At 34.4% G+C, this 9,192-nt stretch overlaps 1 long non-coding RNA gene across 2 annotated transcripts; it reads right to left on the bottom strand.

Moving 5' to 3' along the window:
- Nucleotides 1-5,673: 5,673 nt before the first annotated feature.
- LOC139189353 (uncharacterized) lies at nucleotides 5,674-8,849 on the bottom strand. Of its 2 annotated transcripts, XR_011573223.1 has the most exons (5): nucleotides 8,220-8,377; nucleotides 7,602-7,877; nucleotides 7,359-7,430; nucleotides 6,093-7,282; nucleotides 5,674-6,015 (listed from the first exon to the last, which is right to left on the bottom strand). It is a non-coding gene; the product is annotated as an uncharacterized lncRNA (long non-coding RNA). The 2 variants fall into 2 exon arrangements; XR_011573222.1 differs by lacking the exons at nucleotides 5,674-6,015; nucleotides 8,220-8,377 and adding an exon at nucleotides 8,602-8,849 and having other exon boundaries at nucleotides 6,484-7,282.
- Nucleotides 8,850-9,192: the final 343 nt, after the last annotated feature.

Genomic DNA, 9,192 nt, shown 5'->3' with positions numbered 1-9,192 from the left:
GGGAGCTCCAGCCGTTGGTTTGTTGGATCTTGGTCTTTGACTCGCATAGGTATTATATAGAGGAGTGTTTACATTTGTACAGATAACCTGTGATCCAGACGTTTCGTACGAATTATATAATGTCACGCGAATATAAACTTGGACATATATTAATATTCATTATAATGGTGCAAGTGTCTCTCTTAGGTAGGGACTTAGGGGCGGCCTGTGAAGATTACGGAATGTTCTTGGGATCTCTTTCCTTTGCATTACCCCATTTTTCATGAAAGTAATAACTATTCTTTTGTTCTTCGTCGTTCAATATCTCAAGGACAGAGGTGGGTCAGAAAGGGTTCATTAGGTTTATAGCCCAAATGCTAAATTTGTGAAGCTGTAGATGAAATGCACAGAAGTCGTGTGAAGGAAATAAAAGAAGTGAAGAAAGGGCTTTTGCACCTTGTGTTTTTGCTTCAAGCTCTCACTGGGTTCCTCTACAATTTAGTCCCACACCTAATACGTTGATTCGATAATTCATAAGTCGTTTGTTTATTTTATACGAGAGATCTTGACGGAGCCGAATAATTAAACGGTTTTAAATACTTGTCACAAACTCTTTAAAAAATTGCCAGAAATAATCAGTGCTGATAGCCTGCCAAAAGTGTGGGAGGGCTTGGCCTTTGAATTGTTTACTTTAGGGGATAGGGAGGCGGTTGGATTCGTTGAACTTGGTTGGATTAATAAGTATAACGGAAATTATATTATATATAGTAAGAGAGTTGCTAGACCCACCCCGTTCTCTTATTTCTTAATCCACGTTATATGTACACCCACTATTATTCCTAAAATGATCCTTTATATATATATATATATATATATATATATATTTTTTTTTTCTCTTCAACTTAGGTTTCTATGCTGCACTTTCACCGTTTCTCAAGTCACATTGTTTTTTTTTTTTTAATTGATTCACATTTTCGTTGTTTTATCGAACTGAGTTTAGTCAAGTTAATTACAACACCATGCTTCATGTTTCTAGTTTGATTGATCACAATACACTATCCATTATTGCCAAATTGTACGGCAACGTAATATGAAATCGTAGATACAACACATTCAAATAGGAATCAATTCGATGAATGATTCAAGTTTGAGTTGCCGTGCTGTTGAATTGTCTGATCGGATGGACATAAAGGTTAATCAGAATATTGACCACTCGTTAACCTGTCAACAAGATTACCGTCATCAGGAAATACCACTGAACTTGAACAACTTCCAGTCTCCAGGGCATTGAACTATTTAAAAAGTAGGTAAAATCCTATCAATAGATTTGACCATTGCACTTGACGTGAAACTGATACTTAATGGCATTGAGTTCTACCTTGCGCAGGGCAGCTTTGCCAAGATCAACACCATCAAAGTCAGAGAGCCTGACCAGATAAAGCAGCACATCAGAAAACTCCTCCCCTAGGTGCTGCTTTTCCTCCTCTTTCCAATCTGGCAGCCCCTTTGGAACCTCCCCCTTCCATTGCAATATCTCAGATAGCTCTCCCACTTCTCCCACCTAAGATTTCATCAAAAAGGGCATACCTTTGCATCAATTTATGAATAACATCCTTCTGGTTGTTTGAACAAAAAGTAAAAGCTAAAAGTTTCGGACAAGTGTTGCACCAACTTCAATTTTCGTCAAGCTCCATGATCTCTTTAGTTATGACTGTAGACCCTAGAATGGATTTGAACTGTTGTAGCAATGTACTGAGTAGCCTATTCTAAACACCATGGTTCACAGTATATTGCCCAATTTGTTGCTCTAGGAGGAATTGGATGACCAGATTTCAAGAACACCTGCATAAAAGTACAACTTAATTAAACTAGACTATAAGAAATTTATAACTTAAACTTAAAGTAAATGCATTCAATCCTTAATAAGATCATCTGCAAAAATTTCCAACAATAAATCCTTATATCCATACCTAGACAAAATGATAATTGGTGAATCCGATGGCGATTTCTTTACGTGCTGCTAGTGGTATAAGTGCGGTTCTAAGAGGTAATGATGTAAGACATTGTACATCCAATAGGTGGATAAGTACTACACCATAACATGATGCAATAATATGGCCCATGTCAGGCATAGTCATCCATCGATCAATGCTTGCATGAGTTTCAAAATATCTTAATGCATGCTTAAACTCATGGACCCTATTTTCAGACCCATATAGCTTAGAGTAGTAACTTGAGTAAGTCTCCAACTCCTGTAATAAATCTTTTCACACTTGTACCCATCCATCCTTATTATAACCTAACAATGATGCAACTGCTCTGAAACCGCAATGTCCATCAGCTGCTACATCTTTTACAAGAAGAATGTATGGCCTTAATGCTACTGGAAATGCATTGGTTAACTCAATTGGCTTAACTGAACGAGCGCGATGCACCTTCTCATTTGGTCGCCTCTTTTGTGTTGAACTCATTTCAAGATTAAGACCACCAAGGGTACAGCCATCCATAGGCCTGACAATTTCTAACACGACCCGATAACCCGATACGACACGAAATTAACAGGTATTCGGGTTGACATGATAACGAATCGGGTCATTATTGGGTAACCCGATAAGCACATGTTAAGATAACGGGTTGGTTTGGGTATACACATGGGTAACACGATACACGATAAGCAAAATATTAATTTTACAGTTTTATAACCCTAAAAAAATACTATAATAATTATATATATTAATTTAATAATTTTATACCCCTAAAAACTATAATAATTATATATATATATATATATCAAATTAAATCTTAAAAATTGGTGACCATTGGATCGGCTTAAATATACGTACCATTCAATTTCTTAAGTGTTATATGTACAAAATAAATAAATTTAAATCTACTTAATAAATATAAATACCATTGAACTTGATGGGATACGAATTCTACGAAACTAATTTCAACGATCAAACCGTCAAACTTGTTTGTATATGCTTCGAGATCGCATCAGCAAAATATCACAAAAAACAAATATTTAGAGATCAAGCAACATGACAAAACTTTTCGACGGTTAACAATGAAAAATCATGATTTAATAGTTATTTTAACTCTAATTTTGATGATTTTTTAGAGCTAAACTCCTTGACCTTATATGAATACAATGAATGAAATTGATCTTCAATTTAAAATATTTACATTAGTGGATACCATAAAATCTTATGTTATACTTAATGAAAGTATGAATAAATTCTTCAGTGTTAGTGAATCTATTGTTTTGATGGGATACGCATTCTGCGAAACTAGTTTCAACGATCTAACCGTCAAACATGTTTGTATATACTTCGAGATCGCATACGCCAAAAAATGCAAAAAATAAACATTTAGAGATCAAGTAACGGGACAAAACTTTTCGATGGTTATAAACGAAAAATCATGATATAACGGTTATTTTAACTCCGATTTTGATGATTTTTTATAGCTACACTCCTTGACCCTAAATGAATACAATGAATGAATTCGATCTTCAATTTAAAATATTTACACTAGTGGATACCACAAAATCTTATGTTATACTTAATGAAATTATAAATAAACTCTAAGTGTTAGTGAATCTATCATTTTGATGGGATACGCATTCTACGAAACTAATTTCAACAATCCAACCGTCAAACTTGTTTGCATATACTTTAAGATCGTATACGCCAAAAATCGAAAAAAATAAGCATTCAGAGATCAAGTAACGGAACAAAACTTTTCAACGGTTATCAACGAAAAATTACAATCCAACGGTTATTTTAACTCTGATTTTGATGATTTTTTTACAGCTACACTCCTTGGCCCTCTATGAATACAATGAATGAATTCGATCTTCAATTTAAAATATTTATACTAGTGGATACCACAAAATCTTATGTTATACTTAATGAAAGTATGAATAAACTCTTAAGTGTTAGTGAATCTATTGTTTTGATGGGATACACATTCTACGAAACTAATTTTAACGATCCAACTGTCAAACTTGTTTTTATATGCTTCAAGATCGCATATGCCAAAAATCGCAAAAAAAAAAACATTCAGAGATCAAATAACGGGACAAAACTGTTCGACAGTTATCAACGAAAAATCACGATTTAACGGTTATTTTAACTCCGATTTTGATGATTTTTTACAGCTACACTTCTTGATCCTATAGGAATACAATGGATGAACTCGATCTTCAATTTAACATATTTACACTATTATGTTATACTTAATGAAAGTATGAATACACTCTTAAGTGTTAATGAATCTATTGTTTTGATGGGATATGCATTCTATAAAACTAGTTTCAACAATCCAACCATTAAACATGTTTGTATATACTTCGAGATCGCATACGCCAAAAATTGCAAAAAACAAACATTTAGAGATCAAGTAACGAGACAAAACTTTTCGATGGATATTTAACGGTTATTTTAACTCCGATTTTGATTATTTTTTACAGCTACACTCCTTGACCCTAAATGAATACAATGAATGAATTCGATCTTCAATTAAAAATATTTACACTAATGGATACTACAAAATCTTATGTTATTCTTAATGAAAGTATAAATAAACTCTAAATGTTAGTGAATTTATCGTTTTGATGGGATACACATTCTATGAAACTAATTTCAACGATCCAACCGTCAAACTTGTTTGTATATGCTTCAAGATCGCATAAGCCAAAAATCGCAAAAATTAAACATTCAGAGATCAAGTAACAGGACAAAACTTTTCGACGATTATCAACAAAAAATCACGATTTAATGATTATTTTAACTCCGATTTGGATGATTTTTTTTATAGCTACACTCCTTGACCCTATATGAATACAATGAATGAATTCGATCTTCTATTTAAAATATTTACACTAGTGGATACCAGAAAATCTTATGTCATGATGATTGATGAAAATTGAAGATTTTGTAAAAGGAATAACATGCAAGCTTTGAGTTCCATTGGCAAGTTTTAAACTTTTGAGAAAGGCTTCACAACCTTGAAAACAAAAACTCTTTCATTTTGCATATCCTTGCACATTTAATATTTTGTAATTGACTAGTAGTGTATAGATGTTGTTTATTAGGCTCTTATTTTCAAGTGTAGATGTAGTACTGAAATGAAAAATGTGTTTTAATATTTTGAAGTAATATTTATGTGGCAATGTGTGGTATGTGCCAATTTAAGAAAAAAAAATATTTTTCTTAATGGGTCATAATGGGTTGAGTCACTTTACCCGTTTGGTAAAGTACCCTGACCTGTTAAGATAACAGGTGTGACACGGCACGACCCGTTAAGATAACAGGTGTTACACGAAAATGACACGAAAACGACAGACATGACCCATTTGCCAGACCTAACTATCCATCCCAAGTGAATAACTTGCTTCGATTCCACAATCTCAAACAATGACGGATCACGATGAGTTGATTTATCCATCTTTTACTGGGCCTACCTCTAGTCTTGGTTGTCACAGATGGTTCAACAAGTGAAGTAGTTTGTGGTAATACCAACTCCATAAGTTTCCTTTTAAGGACCATTCTTGCTATTGCATCAGATTCTATCCAATGCCTATGAAACAACTCCATCTCTGCATCATAAGTGTAGTCTGCTGCATTTCTTATAGGTGTACACTTTATATCAAGTTTTCTCCAATGAGGATCAATGCTCTCAAGTGGAATAGGTCGATCATCTCTCATGTATCTAACAATCTCATGAGCACATGGTAATCCATGAGTGTCTCGTAAAACACGGCCACATGCCTCGGAGTCAATACTGTTCATTTTGGACAACTTGTGCTCTTTTAGGACCATATATAGTGCACTAATTGAGACAAAGCCACAAAGTTCCATGAAATCTGAATGTCTAAAATCATGATGCACTGCTATCAAACTTTTCTCAAAAGAAGCCTTGATTTCAGTGTGCTGCAACCCAAGCAGAGTATGTATACTTTCCCAGGATGTCTCAAATGTTCCTTGGCTACTTCCAAGATGTCTTTTTAATTTGGCATGTGAAGACTCAGCCCTGTTAAAGTAATAAGGGTTTAGCAATCTGACTAGAAAATGAAAATGAAAATAAAGTAACTAATGGTAAATGCTTACCTATTTGAGGTTGTATTCCCAAAGTGCATAAATTTATCGATCCATGTTGCAACAAACCTTTCTTTATATGGATTCAACCAAGTATCTATCACATATTGAAGCATCTCTTGATACATACTAAACTCATTGCATAGTTGTCTTGTATGCCTTATGAAATCGACTTTAGTAGAAGATGTAACCATTGTATTCCATTTCTCCAAAAATTTATCGCAATCTTCCTTGGACTTATATAATTTTTTGAACTTGGCTACCACATTTTATTGATGTGCCATCTACATAGTAAATGCTTACTTGTACCAAATATAAGTTCAATGACCCTCATCAAAGCCATTTCTCTATCTGTCACAATAACATCAGGCATAACAATACCATCCATGAGTCCTCGCAATATAATCAAGGCCCAAACGTAATTATCTTCTCGTTTCGCAGAAAGATAAACAAACCCAACATAAAATGTCATATCAGTTGACTTAACTCCAACAATTTCTAACAATAGCATACAATACCTATTGGTCTTGTATGTACAATCCATAATCAAAATATGTGGAAATGAATGTAACAATTCCAAACAAGTCGGGTGTGTCCAAAATAAGTCCAAAATAATATTAGTCTTCTGGCAACTCCTATGCCACTCAGTGTACCTATGCTCAGATAACTTACTCATCAATTGTTGCATTTGGGACCTCCCACCTTTCTCTAAAAGCCTCAAACGTTGACATGCATTATAAATTGTCCTCAGTGTAGATACATTTCATTTGTCTCTTCGTTTTAGTGTAGTCAAAATCCCATTTGGTTGCACCAAACTTTTAGACAGATCAATCAATAATGAAGTCTCTTCCGAAGATAATCTACCAGCAAATGAATGACCCTCCAAATGGTCTGCTACTGTGTGATTATGCACTCTAATAACTACCGTCAATATCCAATCATCATCAGTTGCTAGCTTTTTACCCTTTAATTGAAACGGGCATCCACTTTTTTTTCGTTCCAGAATTTCTTCTATCTTCATCCTTTATGTCTTTTTTGTGAATTCGACTTACATATTGTCCATTCCTTTCACAACCCAATGTAAGTCTAGGGCTTCGGTTATCTTTTCCACCTTGATTGGATCGTAACGTCACAATAACAAAACCATTAACCTTCCCAACTTCTCGAGCCCATTGTATTAATTCTTCTCTACTCTTGAATAACTACGTACCAAAATTGCATATTATGAATAAACATACAAGAGTATAAGTAAATCAATTGCGTCAAGCCAAATATTACCTTATTTGTGGTAAATTCACTAGTACAATCCACCATATGTGTAGATGCTGAATTACTACCACATTCATCTACCTATTGCAAAGAAAGAAATGTGCAAATATGATTATACTATGAAAGTTAAATATAAGATCATATCAAAACATGGAACAACTATGAAAACGTAAAAGTTAAATACAAATCTTCAATTGCACGATGACTAATTTCAGTATCCCTGATGACTAATTTCATAACACGGTAAGTTACCTTTGGATCTTTAAAGTTGGCACCAAACTCATAGTAAGCAGTGGGAATTTTAATAGTTTCGTGAGATTGTGAAGGAATCTCTGTAGGTCCCATGAACACACTGATGGCAGAGGAGCGTTATGACTCATATCAGTGTCCAAATTATAAGGATTAAATAGAATGATGATGGGAATGAATTGGAAGTCTGATCAGACATGTGACTAAGGGAGAATCTCTGATTGAGTCCTTTAGTAAAATCGAAGCGCATCCTTTCAAACAGTTCAAGCTTTAAAGACACTGCATATACATACAAATAATCTCGTCTTAGACCCAACATTCGAGCACTTCTTTATTGTCCAAGTAAACCCAAAAATAAAAAGCCATTCCATTTGATTTCTGAAATTGGGCTGTGTAACATGAGACACAAAAATGATAGTTACAAGACCTAGTACATTTGTATTTCTCTGAGAATTAAAACTTTCATCAATTGCATGTAAAATAAAAACCCAGAAAGGCAAATGTTTAAATCCTAACAAATTGCACACAAAAAATTACTCTTTTACCTCTTCGAAAAAACAAAATCAGAGAAAAAAAATGGTGTTTCCTACTTCAAACAATGAAAATGCAAATATTTGATACCAATTATCCTTGGACGTAAAAGAAGGCAGGCGTGGACTGCCTACTCAAGCCCAATTGAAGCTGAACGGGTCAGAGATGGAAATAGAAGCCAAAGAGGAGAAATAACGGTCAAAGCCAAATTTGTGGGTGAGGCGAGTTCGAGAGCTGCAAACAAAAACCTAAAAAAACAAAAACCTAGGTTGAGGCGAGTTCGAGAGCAATAGTTCAATTTTTTTTAATATATATACAACTAATTTACCATTCAATCATATTAGTGGAAAACAAATAAACCGTAAAATTAACAACAAATAAATCTTAGGAAGACCAAATTTCTTGTAATTCAAAAAACCCATATGAAAAACTGTAAACATTTCGCAAGGGAGATTCAAAGTTAAATCTATACCTTGAGTACATGAGGTCGCGAGGTTTATGTCAACGGTGAAGACCGACGTAAAGCACGTCGGAAAAACGTGTTGAGGAGGCGTTGATGTTTTGCTTGAGCAGCTCGAATTGGCAAGGAAGTTGTGTCACAGTATGAGGAGAAGGGCTAGAGCCGTTGTCGTGGAGGAAGTGGAGAGGGGGAAGAGCTCGAGAATCTATTATGGAAGTAAATGGAAGAGGCCCTGCTATTCCAACCTTCGTCGTTCGTCCCTTACACGATGAGCAACACGTGTACAGAGGGGTAAATTAGTAAATTAACTGTGCAACTAACATTAAAAAGTTTAGAACGAGTAGCAAATGAAGGGCAAATTCGTCAAATCACTATTAATGAACAGTGCTCAGCAACTGAGTTTTAGTATATATAATTAGTATAAAAAAATTATTACTAACACTCTTTCCTTATGTTTTAAAGAAATGATTTTTACACCACAATTATCCCTCGGGGTTCGCATTCTTTGTTTTTCTCTCTAATACATGTGTTGAATAAAATATTATTAACTGAAAGACTTTTGCATGTTAGCCGAGAAGAAAGACGTTCAACAACAACAACAAC

This window comes from Malus domestica, chromosome 11, assembly GCF_042453785.1.
Source record: "Malus domestica chromosome 11, GDT2T_hap1".
Classification (NCBI taxonomy): domain Eukaryota; kingdom Viridiplantae; phylum Streptophyta; class Magnoliopsida; order Rosales; family Rosaceae; genus Malus; species Malus domestica.
This window is presented reverse-complemented; position numbering and strand designations above follow the sequence as displayed.